Genomic DNA, 25,992 nt, shown 5'->3' with positions numbered 1-25,992 from the left:
TTTGAATCCATTAAGTGTGCACTGTTAGCCTAATTTCTCAATCACTGCGCACCACATGATGGAGATGAAAGTCATGACTATTTATATTAAGCTGTTTCATTATTTCAGAGAGAAGGCGGGAGAGAGCTGAACACATGAAGCTCTAATTACAGTAATACGGTACATTAGATTACAGCTCTCTTTTGCCCTATTTTATTGATGATCATAGCCCAAGAAAGCCAAGAGTTTTGTTCCCATGCTTCCATTGCCTGCATTCCACATATCTACCCAGAGCCCGGTGAATGAATGAAAAAAAAAAAAAACAGACAGAGATCATGAGCTCTGCTTCTTAGAGCATCAGTGAATGGCCAGGCAGGGTCTGTCCCTACTTCAGACAGCACTCATAAGTGACAAGCATACATTGTCTGTGCTGACCTGTTCTCCCTTCCTCTGCGTTTGGGGTTCAATATCTGTAGGGACTGTTCTCCCCCCAAATCTAGGGATGTGCCACTGGGAGGCTCTACCATAGACCAAAGGAACAGGGGACAGTATCTTTATAGAGCAAAAATATTTCTTATAGCCACAGAGTAAAAGAACTCCTAGTTCTAGTAAAAGCTCAAAGACCTACATAAGTTATGGCCTTCCTAATGCAAACACTCTAGGATATTAGAGTGGGGGTAGGTCTGTGTGTCCATTTTCTGCCATTTTATGAAGCTGCAAGGATTGAATCTTGAGGCTCAACCTTGCTAATCTTATTCTAATCCTCATTACTTCCCACAGGCCTTTCCTGTAAGCACCATGATTAAATGGAGCTTCAACCTCCTAATAACACAATAGGGATTAAATTTCAGCCTTTGAAGCCCTGGGAGACTTATTTAGATACCATAAACATAGGTCCCAAAGGTCTGCAGCACAATAAACAAGAAGATCCAAATACCAATCCCAAGTGAAGGCTTTCTCCGCATAAAAGGCAGCAAAGAGCAAATAACACTGCCTACTGCAGATGATACAGATACAGTGTCACTAAAGACCCCACTCTGGTGCCACTAAGCAGTGCTTCATTCACAGAAAGAGGGAATATGTTGTAAAACCAATATGGGTGGTAGGTGCCAGACTCTGATGGTCAAGTTCCTCCTGGCAGCTGGCACAAAGCATCACAAAAAAGAAAAATGAATGCATAGGAATTAAGGAAAGAAAGAGAGAAAGAAAGAAAGAAAGAAAGAAAGAAAGAAAGAAAGAAAGAGCAAGAGAGAGAGAAAGAAAGAAGAAAGAAAGAAAGAAAGAAAGAAAGAAAGAAAGAAAGAAAGAAAGAAAGAAAGAGAAAGGCTAACATGGTAGACTCCACTCTCAATACCAGTGGTTACATTAAATGTAAATGACCTAAATATTCCAAATAAAAGACAATTGGCAGAATGGATTTTAAAACATCATTTAAGTATATGATGTCTATAGGAATTCTACTCCAAATATAATGATACAGAGTAAAATGATACAAAAATTATACCGTGCTAATATTGATTCTAAAAGGAGAAATTACTACAATTGCTAGTATCAAGTGAAAGTAGCTTAGGTCAAACCAAGCAAATATATACAGAGGGGGACATTACACCAAGAAAGCATGTGCACATACCAAAAATTGAGTGTACAATATACAAAACCACTGTTAGGGCTGAACAAAAATTGATAAAAAATAGATAAATCATAACTGTAATTGGAGACTTCTTAAAGATTATTTTTTTAAAGTTGTAGATCTATATGTGTATCTGCGTTTGAATTTGTACACCTAAGTGCAGATACTCACAGAGTCCAGAAGAGACCACATTGGATTCCCTAGAGTTTGAGTTATAGGCATTCACAAGCTGCCTAGGATGAATTTTAAGAACTCAAGTCCTCCACAAAAACTGCTTATACTGAGACATCTCTGCAACCACCATAGTTGGAGACTTCAAAACTGTCTCTCAGCAACAAACTAAATAACAAGAGGAAAACAAGAATTCAGGGCAGAGAAACACCACCCTGTCAACATTTATAAAATCCTCCACCAACAGCTGAGAATACACATTCTGCTCATGTACCTAGGGAACATGAGTGAAGATATGCCGCACCTATGCCATAAACTAACCTCGGCAAACTTAAAAGAACTGAAAATGCAAATGTATCTCTTTGATAAAAACGGAGTCAAACTAAAAAGTTCATAATAAAATATTCAAAACCCTCTAGGCCAAACCTCACACTTCTAAATAACTTCTGCATTCAAGACGGTATCTCACAGGAAATAAAAATAAATTAAGATGAATCGAGATGAAAATACAGGATATCAAAATTTATGGAACACAACCAGGTCAGTTCTGAAAGGGAAATTTGCACAAAGATGCCTCTCAAGTCAACATTCTAAATCTTTACCATAGGAAACTAAAGACAAACAAAATCTGAAGAAAGACCAAAGCAAGGAGAAAGAAGTAAACAATAAAGATACAATTAAAAATGGATTTAGGACGCTGGGCAGATGCCTCTGAATAAAGCAACTGCCGTACAAGGGGACTGAAGCACAGATCCCCAGGACCCAGGGGAAACAGAGTAGATGTGGGAGCCCACCAGTAACACAGATGTTGGCAGGCAGAGACTAGCGATCCCTGGATCAAGCTGCCTATAAATCAGCAAGCTCCAGATTCAATGAGGGATGCTGTCTCAGGAAGTAAAGTGGAGACAGATTGCAAAGGAGGCCCAATAATGACCTCTGGCCTTCAAAAGTATTCACATAAACATGTGCTCACATACCCTGCACACTCTCACACACAATTTTGTAATGGTTTATTTACTTTGAGTGTGTGTGTGTGTGTGTGTGTGTGTGTGCTGGGGAGAGGTATGCTTACCTGAGTGACGGTGCCAGTGGAGACGAAGGCATTGGATTTCCTGAAGTTGGAATTGAAGATAATTGTAAACCACCTCCATGCAAGTGCTTTTTAGGACCACATAAGTTTTTTTTTTTAAACATTTAGTGTGTGTGTCTGTGTGTGTGTGTGTGTGTGTGTGTGTGTGTGTACACTCACATGCAAATGAGTCATTGCATATGTATGAACGTTAGAGGAAAACTCATGAAGTCAGTTCTCTTCTTCCACCATGTGGGTTCTGAGGATTCAACTTAAGTCATCAGGCTCTGGGTTAGCAGCCTTGCTGGCCGACAGTAACGTCACCTGCTGAGTCATCTCTCCAACTACTTCCCCAGTTTTGATTTAATTGTTTGAATTTGCAAACAGGAAAAAATGAGAAAGATAAATGAATAATTCTTCAAGCAAGACAATAAAAAGAAACTGACCAGTCAACCACAAGATAGACAAGGAAAGGGTAGAAACTGTTAGTCTCATAGCAAAAACAACATACTATAGTTTCTGCAAACGCCAGAGGATAACAAGGTAATGTCAGGGGCTACTCTAGTCAAGAAAAATGAAACCCAGAGGAAACAGACATGTTCCTGAATGAAAAGAAAAGAATAAAAGAAAAGAAGAATAAAAGAAAAGAACAGGGCTGGAGAGATGGCTCAGTGGTTAAGAGCACTGACTGCTCTGCCAGAGGTCCTGAGTTCAATTCCCAACAGCCACATGGTGGCTCACAACCATCTGTAATGTGATTCGATTCATTCTTCTAGTATGTGTCTGAAGACACCTGCAGTGTACTCATATAAATAAAAAAATAAATCTTTTTTTTGAAAAAGAAAAGAACAAAAGAAATATACAAGCTACCACAACTTCCTTGTGCTGATTAGATTTGCCACTTGAACTGTTGGGAAAAACTTGCCTGAAGTGCTACCATCTTGTTTTCAGACTCCATGTAATCATAGAGAGTAACTAAGTTCAAGATCCCAGACCCTAGGAGAGCTGGGGACTTCCCAATAGCTGAACAGCTTCTGTTATCTTCTCTTCCAGAACATAATGACTGTTCCTAACCACAGCTCCCATTATTCATCCTTTGCTCCCCCAAACATGACGACTGTTCTGAACTACAAAAGAGCAAATGGATTTGATTGGTTGGACTGTAAAATCTACACTCTGTACCAGTTCATATAGATTAGCCACATAAGCAAAGCCCTGATCCCTAAATCCTGATAGTTGAAAACATGTAACAGTAACTTGGCATAGATGTTTGTGGTTTGCAAACCTAAATATTCTGTGATATTCTGCCTGGGGCGGGGGATGTCACAGTTCAGCTCCCGAGTCTGTCCCGTGGCCTTGAAAGATCAGTAGTGGCTTGATTACTATAGATTTTTATCATCTGCATTGACATGATGTTTGAGTTATGCTGGACCTAAGCAGGCACTCCCACCTCTGGATAAGTGGTCCTGATTTTATAAGAAAGCAAACTGAGCAAGCCGTGAAAACTGAGCCAGCAAGCAGCCTTCCTCCATGATCCCTGCCTCTATTGATGCCCTAACTTCCTCCAATAATGGACTGTAACCTGTAAGCCAGATAAACCCTTCCCTCCCCAGGTTGTATTGGGAGCAGTGTTTCAGCACAGCAACAGAGAGTAACCAGAACCCATATGAAATAGATACTTCAAATAGCTCTATGATTCTTATAATAATTGATTCCTAAGTTAAGCCTATCAAGAAAGAAATCTCAAGTCAAGATGGTCTCATTGAAAAATGCTGTTGAAATTTTAAAGGAAGATTTGACACCAGTTCTACTCAATGACTTCCAGAAAATACAGGCAAGAATGTTGTTTTTGTAATGGGGTCGTTTTTTCCTTGATACAAAAACCAGTCAAGAAAAATACAACAAGGAAGACTAAACCCATAAAAATATGTAAACTACTGAATTCAGCAGTATATGAAAACGCTATGCATGTGTCACAACTGACTGAGGTTTAGTTCAGGTTTAGGAGGCTGGTTCAATTGATTAAAACTATTCAATGAAACATACCCTATTAATAGACTGACAAAAAGACTCGTCATTTGATGGAGAAAAAAATGTCTGACACAACCCCCAATATCATTTTATATTTAAAATGATTAGAAAATAAGGAGCATAGTATGACTGTCCCCAACTGGACATCCAGATAGCCAGAGAGACTTAGACGTAAAGACACATTTCATTTGAAAGACTGGATGTTTCTCCCCTTTGTTCTTTAGTTTTATGTCAGCATGGCACAAAGTGGAGTCACTTGGGAAGAGGAAACTTCACCTGAGAAAATACTGCCGTATTGGCCTGCAGGAAGCCTGTGGTGCGTTCTCTTGATTACTGATTGATATGGGAGGGTCCAGCTCATGGTAGCCAGAGCTATCCATGGGGTGGTGGTTTAGAAACCTATAAAAAAATCAAACTGAGCAAACCACAAGGAGCAAGCCAGTAACCAGCACTCCTCCATGACCTCTGTATCAGTTTCTGCCTCCAGGCTCCTACCTACTTGTGTTTCTGCCCGACTTCCTTTGATAATGAACTATGATGTAGAAATACAAACCAAATAAACTCTTTCCTCCCCAAGTTGCTTTGGTTCTGGTGTTTTATCACTGCAGCAGACACGCTAAGAGCCTCTAAGATCAAAACAAGGAAATCTGTTCATCTCCCACTAAGACACGTAGTACATGAAGTTCTTACCTCTGTAATAAGACACGAAAGTGAAATTCAAAGCTCAATAGCCACAAAGAAAAGAATAAAGAGAATCCTTCAGAGGTGGCATACATATGTATAAAAGTTGTAAATGTCTCTTTAAAACTTTCCTAGAGATAGCAAATGACATATGACATGATTAGTGCTGATGAGCTAGCGTTTGCTGACAAGCCTGTAACTTGAGTGGGATCCACATAGTAGAAGAAGAGAACTGCCTCTTGCAACATCCCTGTGACCTCCACATACTTGCCCTAGTATTAATTCTCTCCAACATAGAAAAAGAAAAGAACTTCCAGATATAAGATTGATGAAGAAAGATAAGAAACACTTAGAAACAAAAAATATATGTGCATTTGCATTCCTAAATCTATAAATACAATGTTCCCAGTCTGCATAAAACAAAAATTTAAAAGGAATAAAACAAAGACAGAGCCGAATAGATCTCTGTAAATTCTGAGCCAACCTTACCTACTGAGTGAGACCTAGACCAGCCAGAGATACATTTTTTAAAGAATAAAACGAGTTAATCACTTGATGTGAAGATTTATTACATGCATTATTCAAACCTGCAGAAGATTGGTAGAGGGATGGACTCCTAGGTCAACAGAGGTGAATAGAGACTAAGTTATTCTTCCAAGTGTGACAACGGGTCTTGGTCGAGCACACTAAGGCAGCGCACAGACCCCCCCAAAAAAGTGAATCTGGACTTAAATCTCGTACAAATGATTAACATGATCACAGATCACAATGGCAAGTATAAACTTTTAGAAGAAAATGTAACGGAGATTGCTAAGATCATGGGCTTCAGAACATGAGGGGCTTTTGTAGGCAGAAGAGCAGAGTCTGTGAGGCAGTGACCATGGTCTGCACACTCAGAGAGTAGTCTTTCTCACCCATGAGTGTGTCTTCTTTTCTCTATGAGGAACATCACAATGGCTCCTACCCCTAGCCCCCCATCCTGTTGCTACTTAGCTAAAAGTCTAAGGAAATGTCCCTTCAGCAAATATGACTCAAGGTATGGAAAAGACGAAAGGAGAGAGCAAGGCACCTCTTAGGTGAACCCAGTACAGTGCTTTATTGTACTACAGGGTCCTATATATCAGTAAATATAGGGTAGTCTCATAGTTAAGACTACTATTGCTGTGATGAATCACCATGATCAAAAGAAACTTGGGAAGTGTTGAGGGTGATATTTAAAAACTGGCGGCACCCAATCTGGCTTGTTACCGTGCCTCCATGTTCCCAACTAGGAAAGGCCTGAGCCCATGAGTAGCAGTGTGTTCTTGCTGCTGCCGCTCAGGCCGGCCAGAAGCACTGACAGCATGGGAGTCAGCTCTGCCAATCTACCACGCTATCTCCACAATGCTTGGCTGAACCCAGACCGTCCCAATATCTACGCGGTACCCGGTAGAAATGAAACTCTAAAGCTTAACTATTACCCAAAAGGCTTTATATATTTAGAAATGCTCAATTAACAATCCACCCACACAATTAGAGTTGTTTCCCAATATCTAACCTTACGATATAAATCGTTACCCAGGACCATCCTGGACCCGTGCATGGTTCTCCGTGGCTCCTACATCTCTCCCTCCTCTCTCCTCCTCTTCCTTCCTTCCTCCTCCCACATTAGCTCCTCCCAAATTACCGAGTTTCTTGTAAACTGTAGCGGGGGAAATATTCTGCTACAGGAAGAAAAGGATTTATTTCATTAATATGTATCACAGTTCATCTTTGAAAGCAAGTAGAACAGGAACTCAAGCAGCCCAGGAACTTGGGGACAGGAGCTGAAGAACAAGTCACTGAGGGGAGCTGCTTACTGGCTCACTCCTCTTGGTTTGCTTATCTTATGTTCTTATAGAGCCCAGGACCACTAGCCTAGGGGGTAGCACTACCCACAGTGGGCTGGGCCCTACTCCATCAATCATTAATTAAGAAAATCCCCTACAGGCCCAAATCTTATGGAGACATTTTCTCATCCGATGGTATTTCTGGTCTGTTGACACTAGCCTGTGTCAAGTTGATGTAAAACTAGCCAGCATGGTAGTGCATGTATGTTTCTCATCTTTGTACCAGACCTAGCTATGGGGGGATTATCTCTCATTAGCAAAATGGACTAGGTGTTTAAGTGTTACCACTCTTCCATTGTAGATTTTGCTTATGTGGACTAACATGGTATGCCTTCCCTCAACCATAATCTCCATGGAGCAACAATAACAAAGAACAAAAACAAACAGACAAAAAATGGTACCCTTGGCACTAGTTATCCTGCTGACCTAGCTTACACAGGTGTGATGAGCTGACAGGTCACTTGACAGCTTTCTATCTCTAGACCCTTGAGGAAGTTGAGTAAGCTGGGTACTACATATATGTGGTATCCCAGTATTTGTTCTTTGGTGTTGGCTAGATTCACTTCACATAAGGTCCTAAAGGTTCATCTATATTAGACCATGTTATAGTTTAAATCTAAAATGCTCTCCCAAGACCATAGTTGAAGACATGGCTGCCAGCTGTGGTTCTATTGGGAGATGATAGAACACATAGGAGTGTGGCTTAAGGGGAAGAATTACTGTCATTGTAGGGATCGTTATGGCCAATATGACCTTGAAAAGAGATATTATGGCCCCTGCCTAACTCTTTTTTTTCTTCTTCTGATACCTCTGTGTGGTATTTTTCTCTGCTCCCTTCGTGATGTTCTGCTCTCAAGCAACCATAGACAGAACCATGAATCAAAATAAACCTTTCCTGAACTGAATTTTAGCAGCTACTGTGTCACCGTCATAAAGGACTGACACGGGACAGTGGTATAGAAGTTGTTGCTAGACTATAGTAGATGATTTAGCCCAGAAGCTCTTGGAACTAGTTTGTGGGAGCAGTTTGGAAAAGGGGAAATGACGGGTTAGAGAAAGCACGTTGTAAGTAGACCTTGGGCCATTCTTGTAAGGGTTCAAACAGCCAGAAGGTTGTTGATAAGAACGAGACAATGAAAGCTGTTCTGATGAAGAGTCCAGTGGAAATGATGGCTCTGTTCAGACAGAATAAGAGTTCCTGTATGTGCAAAGACAATGTATATACTTTGTTCATACTCTGAAGCTTTATGGGCATGGACTATTAAGGTGATGGGCTGCATTATTTGGTAAAAGAATTTGATGTACTTAGTAGTGTGTCATTCAAGCAGTGGAATGGGTTTTATAGGGTGGTTCTAGCTAGATTTACACTGAGAATCAAGAACAAACAGCACAACAGAAACATCTAAATCCATGAGGCAAACTTTAAAGTTTTGCCCAAGGACTATATGAGGTTTAGCATTATTAAAAAGAAGACAGCCATTCTTGACATAGTGGTGCATGTCTGTTATCCCAGCATTTGTGAAGCTTAGGCAGGAGAATTGCCATGAGTTTGAGACCACCCTGGAGTTTTATAACTCAGGAGGAGGATTTTTCCTAATAGGGGATTTGATAGACTAAATAGGTGGGTTACAGGAACAGAACTCAAATATAACAAGGTAGTCATAATGACCTCTTGAAACAAAGGTGGTTATAACAAGGTAGTCATAACAACAAGTAGCCATAACAACCTTTTTGAAACAAAGGTAGGGTTACCAGATGTGTATAAACAACTTTTTGAAACAAAGGGATGGTTGCTGTTTTCTGGAACAGGCAGTACAGAACCATTTATAGTTAAAATTATAGACAGGGCATAAACCAATTTCTGAGAAACAGATTTAGTCATAAACAGGAATGAGTCTAGTTTGTTTTTACTATAAGATGGCTTTCAAGCCTAAGATAGAGGTAGGATGGTTCATCAGTGACTCCAAATTCCACTTTTTTTAATTTGCAAGTAATTTTATGAAGGTTTTATAGTAACAAAACAAAGAAAATCATAAATTATATTTTAAAAACACGTTGGTTGAAACATCAGAGAAGTGGATTACAGACAGATGTAGAAAACTCAGCCATTGTTCTTAGATGCTATCTGATAACATTCTTAACCTTTTGATTGGTGGATGATAGGGTTTTATTTCAAACATTCCAAAGGCTTTTATCTGTTTGTCAGGATGTCAGGCCTGCTTTTACGTATTAGTTACAAAATATTAGATCCAACACAGAAGTAGACCAGCAATGGCTTTTTAGGGGGCTAATGATAGCCCAAGACAAATTGTCATTAGACTCAGGATCTGCAATAGTCCAACCTCTCCAAATTGCTGAAATTCTAATTAATTAGCCTTTGGAGAGACAGTATCTTTGCAGGAATTCTCATTTGCAGCCATAATGTTAAGAGGTGACTAACAGGTACCATGTACCTTAAGTACTTTTATTACAAGATTAAATAACCTCTTATATGTATGGCCATCTCTTAATAGTCATAGAGATGGGCTCTAGGATAAATCCTCTTCCTTGGATAGCAAAGTCCAAACATGCTCAAATCCTTTATATAAAACAGTATAGTATTTACATAGAATCTATACTCATTTTCTTGTATATTTTAAATCATCTCGACATTATTTAAAATACCCAATACAATGTAAATTCTACATAAGTAGCTTACTGTATCATTAGGGAATAAAGTCTGAATGTATTCAGTAGGGACACAAGGCATTTAAAAATGCTTTCAGTCTGTGGTTGACCAGGTGGCTGTGGAACCCAAAGATACAGAGGGCTAACTGAATGTACAAATCTTGATTGTCTGTTCTCCTATTCATTAGCACATAGGTTTTATTAGCCATTGGGATTGTGCAAAATGGCCTATGAAACGTGAACGCACAGATACTCATTAGAAAAAAAAACATTCTTGTTTTGATCCTTTTAGGTTGATGTCACAATTGAATTTCTAAGACTACCAGATAATACTGTGTAGCTATTTGAGGACTACTGACAATGAACAAGTTTTGGCACATCCTTGCTAACTTTTGGTTTTGCCTTGCATTACTTAATGATCAGGGAGATTGAGTGTCTCTCCATGTGTTCATTGGTCATTTTCTAACAGAAATATGTTTGCTGCTGTTGAGTTGTGGAAATTCATCAAGTGTTGTAGATATTAATACCTTGGTAGACATGTACCTTGCAAACATTATTACTAATTTGCCTTCCCACTGTTTTGATAGTGTCCTTTGATGCTCAAAAACTTTGGATTCTGATGAAGCATTCTCCATTTCTTTCTTCTGGTTGTGTTATACCTCAGGGTCACTTTGGGCATTGTGACAATGTAAATATTTAATATTCTTTTCTCCCAAAGGCTCACAGGTCTTTGTGACTCCTATCTTACATCCTCTATGGGTCACACTTTAAATACAAATTCTCTTTAGCACTCTTGTGTCCCAGGAAACTGACCTTACCATGCTTATCCAGGAGCCTTGCAAATGCCTGGGAAGCACAGAAAGGCACTGTATAAATGTGGTTAAGTTAGCAGAGGAGAGACTGAATAAAGAGAAAACTGCAGGAAGAATTTGGCCTCTCAGCAGGGCTATGGTGCCTCAGACCTGACTGTTTACAAAGCTTTCTTTTCTTGTCTTTCTTTATTGTCCCAGGGGGTTGATTCTCAGTGGGACCTGGCTTTTATATAATTGTTTGCAGCATAACAATTCTCTTCCATGGCTCTCAGGCAGTGACCTAATTTCCCTCTTTCTTTAATAAAAGGGAGGTGTTTTCTGTGGGAAATCGGTGATCCATTGCATCACCCAGGACTGCTTCTGTTTCTCGTAGATACCAGGATAGACAAGCTACTTATAACGGCAAAGAGAGAACATGACCAGCTACTTCTGAATAGGAAATTAATTTTATCACCCCTGGTGTGTCCCAGCTAATTTGAAGGTAGGTTCACCTTGATGTTTCCTGATAGACAGACTGTCCACCTTAGGACATACAGTCCTAAGCAGTTTTAAAGTTGACCTTATATTACATGACTCCCGTGTGAGGCCCTAAGGCTCTCAGAATTCGAATGCCATATGAAATCAACATTTGGCAGCATTTGTTTTTAAGACAAAAGCAGGCACACTGAATGGAGCATGGAGGGTTATTAATTATCCATCCCAAGTTTTTGATTTGTTTTTGGATGGCTGATTTTGATATCACTATCAGATAAGCGATTATAGGCACCAACGCTTAGGAAAAGTAATAGGAGAAAAAAGAGAAAATCCTTTGAATTAGCTTCTTGAACATACTGGCAAAAAGCTATTATCAGTCATTAACTTGAACTGCAGAACATCCAAGTTAAATTTCCTCTGCCTCATTCTAACCTGCTGAAAAAGATGAGAAGCTATGACAGTCCAGGATCGGTGGGCTTTGAATTCTGCCAAACCTGGGCTCAGATTTGTATAGTGTCTCTCCTTTCCAGTTTGACCTTGATGATGCCCTTGCTCATCTTGCAAACCAGAGACGATGACAAAGGCCTCACAGAGTTGCTGCAAGAACAACATCTATGAAGCATGCAGCCTATGCTCAGTTGGTATCAGCCTGCTGCCTTCTTCACATTTGCCATGGACTCAGTAGCCACCTGAGATCTCACTACTGTTGTAGCTCTGACTGGTCTGGAACTCACAGAGATCATCTTGTCTCTGCCCCCTGTGTGCTATACCTAAAGATGTGAGCCACCATGCCTAGCTATCCACTTACCTCTCCATCAAATGTTCAACATTGGGCTTGAGGACTAGACTTCTGATGGTAAAGATTTAAAACCTGAGTCCCTTCCTAGAAGGTTGCTCTATATTAAAGTTCCTTTTTCATCCATAATTGTTTCCAAATTTCCCTGGCCATTGGGCTGGTTTGGCACAACATGAAGGCTGCCTTGGTCAGTGTCTGGATTTTTCATATCAGGTTCAAGGATGGGAATAATGGATCTCATTCATGAATAAATCCCAGAGCACACCACCAAGAAAGAGACGTCAATCATCATCATCAGCCACTGACCTTTGACATATCTCATGTAATTTCACGTCTCCTTTCTTGAGATCCCACATCAAGAAGGAGGCTGAGGTAAGACATGAGGTACCTGATGATCGATGCTCTCCGCTTTCACTTCTTCAGAGCAGGAATGAACAGTGAGGCTCCTATTAGGTGCCGTTTCTGTGTTAAAAGCAGAAGAAATGGCCATGGGTTCAGAAAACCTGGTGGGTTCAAGATCTTTAAGGAACCATAAGTAGATGGCAGTCTGGTACCGCATCTAATTGAGGAGAGCTGGCTCCCGCTCACTAAGAAGCGAATGAATCGCTTCCTTCTATGTTATTACTAAGTTCTCCATTGTGGAGAGTTAAGTCTCCATAGATGTTTACAGTTCAAACTCCATAAGGAAAACTGCATCCATTCTTGTGGCTTGGAAGCTTTTTTCTACAGACAAAGCAAGAATGATGGTCTTGCCCATCCATAGGGCTCAAGATAGGGAAGACAGGCCAGCGAGGCCCTCCAGGGGTGGTTGTTGGTTTCTGTTTGGGGAAGACAAATTCTCAGCAGGGATATTTCCATCATCTGTTCTTTGAGATTGAGACAGGACTTATATATGTATTAGCTCATGAAGAGAAGTTTACTTTGACTTATGAGATCTAGAAGTTAAAGGCTGATGTCAGGTGTCCTCATTTTGGAAAGGCTCCAGTGATAGTGTCACGTTATAAAGGGAGCACATCTACAACTGACTTCTGTCTTGTCTCAACCAAGAAGCAGAATGAGACAGATTTGGTCCTGCCTTCCCTTTCAAGAGCATGTCTACAGGAATCCAAGACCCTCCTCTAAGCCCCACCCCTTGTAGCTCCTCCCCACACTCCACTACTGCCATCCGGTGGGCGGAGACTTTACAGACAACCCTTTAGATCACATTCTTCCAAACAATTGCAGTATTTTCTTCAGCATTGTCCAAGGCTGGCAAAGCACATCATCCATTTTTGTGATAGCATTGATGATCCTCTTCTAGCCAAGAAGTCTTCCTCTGCCTGACCTGTCTCACATTCCCACACACTTTCATGTCTCCCTTGCTAGGCATAAGTGTTCACTCAGATTGGCCTTTTTTCTACTGAGGTCATCCTGCTTCTTTATTGAATGACCACTGGAGACTAAGGCTGTAGTCCCCTCAATGATACTCAGAGGTCACGTTTATCTTCCCAAGGAAAGATAGAGATAGAGATAGAGATATAGAGATATATGGAGAGAGAAACAGAAACATAAGTAGATGAAGCTATATGTACATTTATATATGTATATGACTATCTACATATTGAAAAAAAAAAAAATATATATATATATATATATATATATATATATATACATACAGACACAGAGACACAGAGAGACAAAAGGAAAAAAAGAAAAAGAAAGAGAATTTATTAGAGTGGGTTACAGGCTGTGGTCCTGCTAGCCTAACAATGGCTATCTACCAACAGGAAATCCAAGAATCCAGTAGTTGTTCAGTTCCCGAGGCTGGATGTCTAAGCTAGTCTCCAGTATATGCTGAAATCATCATCCCTAGCATAGAAATACATACTCTTTCTTCAGGCCTTCATTTCCTTATAAAAGCTTTCGTGCTATGGAATATTTATTTTGGACACATCTTTATGCTTGTTCCATCCTTGTCTGTCTTCTTTTACATTGGTGTTAGCCATGAACATAGCATAGATGAAACGAAGATTATTCTCTCCTGCAGAATTATGGGGTAGACATGAGTCAGGGAAGGTGCACAGACCTGAAAAGGACCTATGGAATATGCCTGCAAGGGACCAGACGGGCAAAGAGTATTCTGAGTAGGTGTGAGGATGTCACAATACTCAGCACTGAAGGCAGTGCCTGACAGAAACACAGGGCCAGACCAGTCTGAACATGTATGTGGATAGAGAGGTGACAGCAGTTCTTGAGGGAGAAATCAGTGTGGGACACGGTGATGGTGATGGATGATACCTCACTTAAACGGTCTGGCACTTGACCATGAAGGCAATGGGGTTCACTGCATACTTGGGCAATGTTGTCTTCTGTGTTATATTAAATTTTACTATAGAAATGAGGTAACATATAAAAAAATAAACTAGTATGACAAGTATCTTCTTACTTATTATCCAGATTCATTAACTATTTATATGTGGCCAGCTTATTTCATTTAAATTTTTCTATTGCTTGCTTCTTGCCCACTGGATTGTTTGAATTAAATCAGCATTATCATTTCATTTGTCAGGGATTCAGGATGTATCTTTAAGAGAAAAATAAATGTTCTTTTTAAACATACCACAATTTCATTCCTACATCTTCAAAATGTACAATAATTTCATAATGGGATCTGTTCTAGTTTCATTTCTGTTGCTGTGATTAAAGTACCCTGGACTAAACGTGGCATTCAGGAGGAAAGAGTTTGTTCAATTTATTATTGCCGAGCCCAGTCCATTATTGCAGGAAGTCAAGGGAGAATTTGAAGCAGCTATATCCATAGTCAAAAGCAAAGAACAATGAATGCTCTAAGAAAAATAAGTCAGAGAAGCAGACTGTCTCAATCTCAACAGGCTGAAACTGCTTTATTGAGGGACCCCAACCTTTCTGCAGAATCCTGCCTGACAGTCAGGTTCTAGGTGAAGGCAGCAAGGGGTGTGGCCTCCATGATCAGGGCAAAAGCTGATGACTTCTGGCCATTTAACTCTCTCTTACTATTCAGGGGCCCAAAGCTGTTGACTTCTGGCAATTAACTCCTGCTGATAGCAGCAGGGGAAAAGAAACTTAGTTACTTGGGTCTTTGTTTTTTTCCTCTTTGATTTAAGGTCTTCTTGCTAGCCAGATGAGAAGCTTAGAGTTTATTAACTCTTCATGGGTCAGAAAGAAAAGAAAAGAGAGGAGGGGAAGAAGTAAGTAAAGAGGAATGGAGGGAGGGACAGAGGGAGGGAGGGAGGGAGGGAGGAAGGGAGGAAGGAAGGAAGGAAGGAAGGAAGGAAGGAAGGAAGGAAGGAAGGAAGGAAAAAAGGAAGGCAGGCCAGGCACACATAGACACATTCATACCGGATTAAGCAGGAAACAGCTACACTGCTACTTTATTGTTCTTAGTTTTTAAGCCTTCTCAAGATTATTGATTACAGTGTTTTCTAAGCGCTTTTTATATTCCGTAAGTTCATAGTAAGTTTAAGACCTTATTGGAAGCTGATTGTGGGACAAGTTTGAAGCTGGTTTGGGATGGGTGCAAGGGAGGAGTTGAACATCAGGAAATGAATGGGTAGAGGACTCTCCTTCTCTTCAGTCAAAATCTTGCCATATAGCCCAGACTCATGAGCCTTTTCTAGCTTCCTCTTCCCAAGTGCAGTGGTTACAGGTGTGTACCACCATGTTATGTGAAACATTACTGCATCAAAGAAAAGTTAAGAGCAGCAAACTTAAGGAAGTTTACCTGATGAAGATAAAGTTTCTAGAACTGGGTAGCATTCCCCAAAAGACAATTCCAAAGGCCCTGTGTTACCACAGCTACAAGATGTGTTTATGGCCAGAGAAAAGGATGTGTCATAGAGAGACAACCAGGCTGGCTTGGCATTGATTTTCATATGGACGTGCTCTGATCAGGTGCCAACTTGTTATTGGCTGAAGTTCAACTGCCATGTTTGGCTGAGATTGATGGCTGAGATTTAGTTGCTTGGTTGCATGGCTATACTCTTGGGGTAAGCTGTAGTTCGTTCCTACATTATGCTAGCATACAGGTCACCATGTACAGGGGTTGCTGAGGGCCATAATTTGTCAGCCAAGCATGGAGATTATTTCATTTAGCAATTGTGATGGGCATGTTTTTATTTATACAAAGACTGAAAGAAAGCACACAGAAACATCATCACAAAGTGACTTACATGAGAGACATGCTCATCAGTGTTGATGTATATCCAATTTACAACTAACGTGGCTAACAAGTTGCTTATCCATTCTGCCACCTTCTGTCTTCTGTGGTCGTTGGCACAGTATCACTTCTTACTAGTTCAATGGGGCACCAGGAAACAAGTGTGACCTGGACTCTTCCCTTAAAGTTGGGGGATTGGGGGCTTTTTGTTTGTCTTGTTTTCAACATTAGAGGTCAAACTCAGGGCCTTCTACACATTAGGCAAGTGCTCCACTCTACCTTAGAAGAGTGACATCGCTAGCCCTATTTAAGGTCATGACCTGAAATTTTCTCACTTCTGTTCTGGTAGAATTTAGTCACATACTTATACCTACCTCCAGGGAAAATGGCATGTTATCTTGTGCCATGCTAAGATTCTGGGGTGCTATTGCTAAAGGAAAGAAAGCAGGGAAAAAAAGGAAGAGAAGGAGGGGAAATTGTGGGGAGTGGATGAAGTCTTGAGTGAGTGTATTTTATTGACACAATCACAACCATGTCAAGAACCATTGTACCTCCGACTCATGAATCAAGTCATATGAATGGCAAGAACTTGCCCTGCTCCAAGTATTGATGTTATCTGAAACCAGGGTGTGCATAAATTACCAGCTGCAGCTTCCTGGTCTGGAATGTTGACACTGTATGCAAGGCTGCTTGAAGGAGTCAGATGGAGAAGGGTGATTTTCTGGGAAAGGCATTGGAAGAAAATACTGCCATGAGGTTGAAAGGAGGAGTAAGGCTTCTCTTGGCATCCTGCTGCTGATCTCTACCCTAAGGCATATGAAGGAGCAAGAACAGTTCCACTGAGAAGGCTCCCCTGAGAAGCGTGCAGCTAGGCAGATCGATCACATTAGCAAGCAAGAAAACAGCCACTGGGGATGACTAATCTGAAGCCACAATACATATTTGTGTAGCTTTCCTCCAGATCTGGAGGGCACCTTCCAGGTGCTTATCCACGAAGCTTCTCAAGTCTGAGTACTTGTTTGCAAAGACTGCCAAGCGTTTATGAACATAATAGATGATTCTTGTGACAGGAAATGATCTTACAGCTCTGCTGAGAAGTAAGAAGGCAGAGCTGTGCACTTAGGTTTTCCTCAGTGATCCATCATTGTCATGGCTTTGCAGAGGCCCAGTCCTACTCCACAACTGTGGCTCCAAGTCACTCCTCAATCTGTCATGGAATGAGAACAGCATGCCCCTTAGAGACTATGACAATCCAACATTTGTGTTGACCAACTATCCCAATGGTTAGCCCCTCTTCCTCATGTACTAAGATGTGAGGCCTTTGGAAACTGAGCAGGTTGCAAACATAGAGACCTCACAAATAGAATTAGAGTCCTTAACAGGGAATTCCCCAAGAACTTTCTGGTGTCCGGAGCTAGAAAAAGAAGTTTATGACCCGATGAGAACCCTCATCACGACTCAGCAGGACTGGTACCCTGACTTCACACTTTCTGGCCAAGAACGGTGAAGAATAGACTCTTGTTGTTTTAAATGGGTCATTCCGCAGAGTGTTGTCATATCAGCCTAACTGACTGAGGCATCTTATCCAGCCGTGTGGCTCCATATGAAGATGAGGGCTTGTAGGCATATGGTTAAGTCAGAACACGACTTTTTCCTGAGTGCTTACATGCTAGCGGCTCCTTACGTGTCCTTCACTAAAGCCTCCTACATACTTTCTGTAGCTTATTGGAGACACATTCATATGTACATTGTGCTCACTGGGTGTAATTCTGCCCAATTCCCTAAGCTATCATTGGTTGAAATTTAACCCAACCCCCAAGTCTAGCCCACTGCGCCTGTCATGAATGCTCAGGTGATGCTGTTATGGCAGACAACACAGAGCAGCAAAGGTCGTTCGTGTCCTGTGTTCCACTTTCTCCACGGATTCTTTAAGGCTTTTCTTTCCATGGACTCCACACATTGGATATATGCAGTAAAGAGACAGCTGCACCCTACAAGACAAGTGGACAGGTCAAGGCAAGCCTCAACCCTCACTGCCCTTATGTACTTAGAGCCCAGGATATGTCTCACAGCAATCAGTCAACTCAGACTCTTTGTCAAACTCCACCTCAAGGAAGAGAGAGGGATGCCCTCTAGCGTGGCTAAAAGACCCACAGGAAAGATCTGACAGGCATCACATGGCCACTGGGATGTCCTATCACTGCCCCTTGTGGCTCCCAGAGGAAGGCAGAGTGACCACTGCACTGTAGAACCTTCCCCCTCCCCCTGCCAGTCACTCTTGCTGCTTTCCTATGCTACCTCCAACTGATTGGCTCTAAACAACAAAAGTTTCGTTTTTCTTGCAAATCAAGTGCACATATGTGTCAGCAAATACTTACAGGCTCCAGACATAAAAACGAAATAAAGAGAGAACTGAAAGCATAGACATTTGTGTTTCCCCACACTCTGTTTCTATTTTGTTTTGTTTGTTTTCAGGGACAGAGTCTTGTTATGTATGCCAAGGCAGCTACTGTATAGCTCAGGCTGGCTTTGAGTTGTTATCCTCCTGCCTCAACATCCTGGTTATAGGTACACACCACCATTCTGGACTTCCCTCATACTCTTTATGCTGATGTTTATTTACTGCAAACTATTCTGGAAAGATAACCACCTACTCCAAAGTGACTGCAAAGACTTTACATTACTTTGGTTTAAAATAATTTATAGAGGTAAAAGGATTTTCCCCCAATTAGCCTTTTTGTAATATGTGTGTGTGTGTGTGTGTGTGTGTGTGTGTGTGTGTGTGTGTGTGTGTTGGAAATGTTAAACATACAGACTGTGATTGCTTTAAAAGTGAAAATGCTTTGGCACATACTTTTAGTTCACTTCCTGTAACTGTAACAAAATATCCAAACACCAGATACTTTACAAAAGACTTTACTTGGATTACCATCCTGGGTGCTGGAGACTGGAAGGGTATAGTTATAACATCTGTCTGACATCTAGTCAGGACCTCATGCTGTAACCCACTGTTGTGCAGGGCATCACATGGAAAGTCAGAATAAGCGTAGAACTGGGGTCTTTCTTCTACTTTTTATTAAATCACTCATGTCATCACGGGAGCCTAGTCTCACGTCTTTATTTCATCTCAATTAGCTCCAAAAGCTCCACCCTGAAAGGAATCTGGGGATAAATCTCTGACACAGGAATTTGGAGTGCAGATTCAAGTCATAGATAGCACATCCCCCTGAAACAACAGTTGTCTGAGTCTTTGTGACAGCCTCAATAAAAAGACACGATGGAGAAAGATGGATGTGACTCTGAGTGGGTATAGACAGTGTTATAGAATTCCAGCGTGCTCCCTTCTGAGCTGCTTCCGAGGCACACTCCGTACTGTTCCAGTGTAACTACTCAGCTTCTTTTTACCATCACTAATCTCTTTGACGACTAAGACTGCATGCTCTCCACTTGACATGCTCATGTTAAGGCCAGATTCACTATTTTTCTCATCTTCCTGCTCCGTCTTTAACTCCTAAGACTCACTGAGAAACCTGGATGAAAGCAGCCAAAACTAATGCCACAGGCCAAATGCCATGCTGTTTTAACATGTGTTCCACCAAACATATGATCGCCCTGCTTTTAGAGTCAGTCTCAACTCAAGTTTAAAGACACTAGGAAAACATATAAAAATCCTTTGCCAGACTATTATCTTGAAAGGCTTCTAGTTCAGTTACCAATACAGTTGTTCCCGTTTAAAGGGATGATTGTTGCCTTACTGCCCACCTCTCTATTGCATTCTAGTCTGACAAATTCCATCCTCATCCCGAAATACCCATGTAATTCTGCTTATAGCACATCAGCATTCTAGACCCTATAACCAGCTCTTCAAAATCTCTCAATTAAACCAGTTTCAAAGGCCCAAAGTTTAATCACAGCAATGACCCCATTCCTGATACCAATTGTCTGCATTAGTTATTTTTGTAATAGGTGATCACAGTAATTGACAAAAGCACCTTAAAAGGTGACCAGAGAGATGACTCAACTGTTAAGAACATTGGCTGCCCTTCCAGAGGACCTTGGTTCAATTCCCAGCACCCATATGACAGTCCCCAACAATCTGATACTTCAGTTCCTCTTTTGGCCTCTTCGGCACAAGGCATGCCCTTAGTACATAGATATCCATGCAGACAGATTACCTATAGGCAATAAAAAGATGACAAAATACAAAACCAACTTAAGGAGGATAAGTTCATTTGGCTCATGGGTTTAGAGAATTTCATTTTACATCTGCTTGACCACTCCTACGCACTTGGTCAGGATTTCATGGAGAAGAGAACATGTATGTAACGAGTAACAACTGTTCATGGCAGACAAAAATCAGAGAGTGCAAGAAACAGGGAGCCAGATATCACCTTCAAAGGCCGACTCTTATCAACCCATTTCTTCCAGCCAGATACCACTTTCTGAAGATCACACAGATTCCAAAAATACTACCAAACAGCTAAAGAACAAGTGTTCAAAACCTGAGCCTCTGGGGGACATTTAAGATTGACGCTATATAGGACAATATATGCTGGTGTGATGATTGGAAACAAACCTTAATCTGTGACAAAGATCTGTAGCAAGAACCATCTTGCAGAGCTCGCTGAGTTGGTAGAGTTCTGGCAAGGCGTGCTAAGGCAAGTCTTCCTTTAAATCTTTAAGTTATGATATTTTACACAATTATGGTACTGAATAGGTAATGAACCGCCAAGTACCAGCATATTCCTCACTTAGCTTCAATAATTATCAGCTCATGACAGTCTTGTTACATCTAAACGGCCTCCTGACTGTCCATCTCAAATTATCTTAAGGCAAGTCTCTTATTCCCAACATGTCATTTCACCTATAAATACTTTAAATATCCAAACATTTATCTAAAGTGTGTCTGTGCATGTGCATGTGCGTGTGCCTGTGTGTGTGTGTGCCTGTGGCATGTATGTATGTATGTAAGGAGTACATGTGTGGGTATGCATGTGTGTACAGAAGTCATAGGTCAATGTCATGTATCTTTCTAAATAGCGCTTCATGTTGTTTATAGGACCCAGACAAGAGAAGTTAAATGTCAAAGATATAGAAATGAAAGCTTTAATAAAGAAAGAAACATGGGCTTTGGCTTCAAACAGACCTGAATTCCATCTCAAAATGGGCAGTATTAGCTAGAGTATGTGGCTTTGGGGAACTTGTGTTTTTACACTCCAAGACATTACTGTGGGAAATAAACGGAATGGTGCTGCCAATGCTGGCCCAAGGCCCAGCACCTGGAAACCTTGATTCCAGTTTGAGGAACCAAAGTGGGCAAAGAGCCTCATTGCTGAGCCCCACAGCTGCATTTAACAAGTGTCCTTCAAGTGTTGTCAGGACTTCCAAGTCTTCTCAGAAAGTGGTAGATGGTGCCAGCTTCTCAAAAACCAAGTCCAAAATACTTCAGCTGGAGAAGCTGTGCCTTGATAGTCCAAGAAAAACTATGCAGAGGAATATAGGAATACTGAACTTTTAGGTTTTCTCTGTGTCTGTCTTTCTCTCTGTGTGTCTCTCTTTGTCTCTCTCTCTGTCTCTCTGTCTCTGTCTGTCTGCCTCTCTCTCTCTCTCTCTCTCTCTCTCTCTCTCTGTGTGTGTGTGTGTGTGTGTGTGTGTGTGTGTGTGTGTGTGTGTGTAGCTTGTATACAATTAAGAACTTCTTTTATTTGTGGAATAAAACCCCTTTACAGAAATTCAATGAAAGCTGACAAAAATCAACACAAATCTTACAAGGAAAGCTTACCCAAATCTTTTATTCAGAAAATTATGTTAGTACTGCCTTAAACTTGCTGGTAAACTAGGGCTATGCTAACTAATAATTTTCTGAAGGAATTTTTATGTAACACTTGCAAGGTAATGAGTTATAATCCATCTGACTGTTTCTGTTTTCTTTTCCTTCCTTTTAAAGTCTATATGATATATATATAAAATAATGCTTCGTTAAGACATTTTCATCTGATAAGTTTATTTAGATCTGACTATGGGAGCATCCATGAGGGGTTATTAGGAGGAGCATGGGCAATTTACCAGTGGCTACACCACTGAAGAGAATGTCTCTCCATCCCCAGTAATTAATAACTGCCACAGTTCTTCAGGTATAGGGTTAGGGCCTCATGCTTCTTTATTCAGTGCTGGAGTATCAGAGAATCTATCCTTGGACTGATCTTCTGCAGGTAATAGAATATAAATATAATATTAATACCATGACCATATCATGCTTACATTCTTCCTGCCTCCTCTTCTGAGATGATTCCTAAGCCTTGGAGAGGCTGATGTAAATGCTGAGTGCTAAGCCCTAAGTGGGTCCTTTTTATGTGGTACTTGCAAGCAATAAGTAGAGCTATCACCTACTGTACTTTTTCAATTTTTTCATTGTTCTTCCTTATTTTGAGCATATATAAATTATGCATAATGCTGTGTTTCATTCTACTTATGTAAGGTGTCTATCTGATGAGGGCTTATTTCCAATTATGTGTCTCTGTACTACTTACCACTTATGTCAAAAAGAAACTCCTCTCTCTCTCTCTCTCTCTCTCTCTTTCTCTCTCTCTCCTGTCTTCCTTCCTTCCTCCCTCCCTTCCTTCCTTCCTTCCTTCCTTCCTTCCTCCCTTCCTTCCTTCCTTTACCTGTTTTCATGACTTCTGGGTCCTCTATTCCATTTATCTGTACGATGGCTTTCATGCTGGTACACACTACTTTTGTAGTATTACTCTGTAGTGCAACTTCAGTCAGATATGCTGACATGTTGTTAAGCATTCTTATTGTTGGAGGTTGATTTGGCTACTTAGGTGTGTGTGTGTGTGTGTGTGTGTGTGTGTGTGTGTATCTACAAATGAATTTAAGATTCTTTTTCTACTTCTGTGGAGAATGTCATTGGGATTTTTACAGAGATTGCATTGTATTTGTTGATGGTAAGATGGCCACTTTCACATTGACCCTCCCAATCCATGAGCTTGGGAAATTCTTGCATCTTTTGGCATCTGCCTCAATTTATTTTTCCTTGTGTTTTAAAGGCCCTGGGCACCACACTGTTTCTAGGAACCACAGTGGCTCTGTGACCACAGAATGACAGAAAGAGGGCAACGCAGGATGGCAGCCAGTTGTGATTACATCTACCAGAGATGAAATGGCTGCGGATGGGAGGGACTGTTGCACAAGGTCCTGCTGAGGAGGCACTGGGGTGTTCCTAGCTAGAACTTTCTGAACACACACACACACACATACACACACCCACACACACACCACACCACACAGACACACAGACACACAGACACAGACACACACACACCACACCACACAGACACAGACACACACACACACACATACACCACACAGAGACACACACAGAGAGAGACACACACATACACACACAGACACACACACACCACACCACACAGACACACACACCATACCACACAGACACACACATACACACACACACACACACACGTACACAAACACACACACACACACACACACGGCATGCTTCCACCATCTCTGCAGACCCTGAAGCAGACCAGGTTAGACAAGAATTCCATATCTACCTCAAGCCTTGGCTGACTGCAGTGGACACAACTCTTTTCCAGGAACTCTTTTCATAATCACATGAGGGGCTGAGGTGGGAAAAGGGTAATGTTTTCCTTTTCTTCATAAACCCATGATTTCTTCATAGCCCAAGTTCCCAGGAACTAGAAGCAGTATTTCTAATCTCTGGTTCTTGAAATGGTCCTGGAAAAGCATTTACCTCCTTCAGGTGTCTGGCTCCAGGGCGCACAATATCCCCACTTCCTTGCTGTGAGCCCATAGCAACTTAACCCTGATGGCAAGGACATCTGTCCCAGTGGATGCTGGACTCCTGGGGCTGCTCAACCTTCTGATAGTACTGAATCTTCCACTCAGCAACAGGCTGCAAAGCTGGTTGCCAGAAGAAAGAGAGAACCTGTAGATGGGACACATTCATGCATTTTGCCCCAATACAGCTTTCGCTCTGTGCCAGTCTGTCCCAGAGGTTCCTGATGCACATCAAACTTCAGGGGCAGAGAGAGATCTTGCCTGTAGGTGGTTTGCAGGCCCAGAGGAGTCAGCCCCTCAAGCAGAATTCCCTCTCTGCCTTTCCAAGCACACACAACTTCAGCCATGACAGAGAGAGGAAAATGTTTATCCAAGGAGTCACTGAATCCTTGCCCATCTTTCCCCAGCCTTCCTTCACGGTCAAAATAAAACATCGGAGGAATGAGTGAATTTTCCAGCATCCTTTGTATGCCCTGCATTCATCTTCAAAGCAAACAACAACAAATCTTTTTTACATTAAAGCAAGCAATTGGATAGTGCTCTGGTTTGGATCTGAAACAGCACCCAAAGGCCTCTGTGTTAAAGGTGCAAGCTGGGGCACCACTGTAAGGTTAATGGAAACATTCAGAAGTGGGGTAGGGGGCTAGTAGAAAGAAGGTAGGTCAGTGGGGCATGTTCTTTTTATTTTATCATTAAAAAAATTTTAACTGGTATTTTATATGTTTGAGTGTTTGCCTGCATGTGTGCCTAGTGCCCTCATAGGCCAGAAGATGTCTGATTTCTGGAACTGGAGTTACAGATGATTGTGAGCCATCATATGGCAGCCAGGAACTGAACCTGGGTCGCCTGTAAGAGTAATAAGCGCTCTGAGCCACCTCTCCAGTCCCTACCCTGTTCTTGACGGCATCCTGGGGCCTAGCCCTATTGCACACTCCGTCTCTCTGTCTCCCTCTCTGCCTCTCACTAGCAGTGGGCACAGAATCTTTTCTCACCATGTGCTCTAGCCACCACAGCTCAAAGCAAGAAGACCAAGGGATTGAAACCTCTTGAACTTTACTAAAAGTTAACTTTCCCTCTTTTTAAGTTCACTTGTTTTCAGGTGTTTTGTTACAGTAATACAAGGTTGACTAACACAGCCATGAGGCTGAGGTGGCCCCCATAGACTACTTCATGAGAACAGTCATATTCTAATCCCATCCAGCATCACCTCACAACCCCTAGTGATTTTCCACTGGAGTGATCTATATAAGGCCACCCTCTCCTTTCGCCAAGCAAATCTTCTCTTTGCTTAGCTTCTCTACCGACAGTATATAATGCTTTCCTTCAGTCTTCATCACAGATACCCAAATGCTAGCTGGCTACAGCTGCCCACATGTATGGACCACTGTCTATTCAAATTAACTCTTAAAATTTCAATGCACCTTGGCTTGTCTTTCAACAAACATTCTATACTGTATTTGTTGGTAGTAGTAGTATATACTGTATTTGTTGGGTTTCCTTTATGCGTGAGTGCCACAAGCATGAGTAGTTAGCACCAGCACCTATATTTCTGTATAATTAAGTGATCTTATTATTAAAGTTATATGCCATGTAATGAGTTTTCAGATAGCACTGGACTGTACATCAAATGGTTGTCTCATAAGATTACAAGGGGGCTGAGGAATTCCTGTTGTGTAGTGATATATCCATTATCACAGCACAGTCCAATACAACCTGTGTGTGTGTGTGTGTGTGTGTGTGTGTGAGAGAGAGAGAGAGAGAGAGAGAGAGAGAGAGAGAGAGAGAGAGAGAGAGAGAGAGAGAGAGAGAG

The sequence above is a fragment of the Grammomys surdaster genome, unplaced genomic scaffold (genome assembly GCF_004785775.1).
Source record: "Grammomys surdaster isolate TR1022 unplaced genomic scaffold, NIH_TR_1.0 125600, whole genome shotgun sequence".
In the NCBI taxonomy this organism is placed as follows: domain Eukaryota; kingdom Metazoa; phylum Chordata; class Mammalia; order Rodentia; family Muridae; genus Grammomys; species Grammomys surdaster.
Note: the sequence above shows the minus strand (reverse complement) of the source record.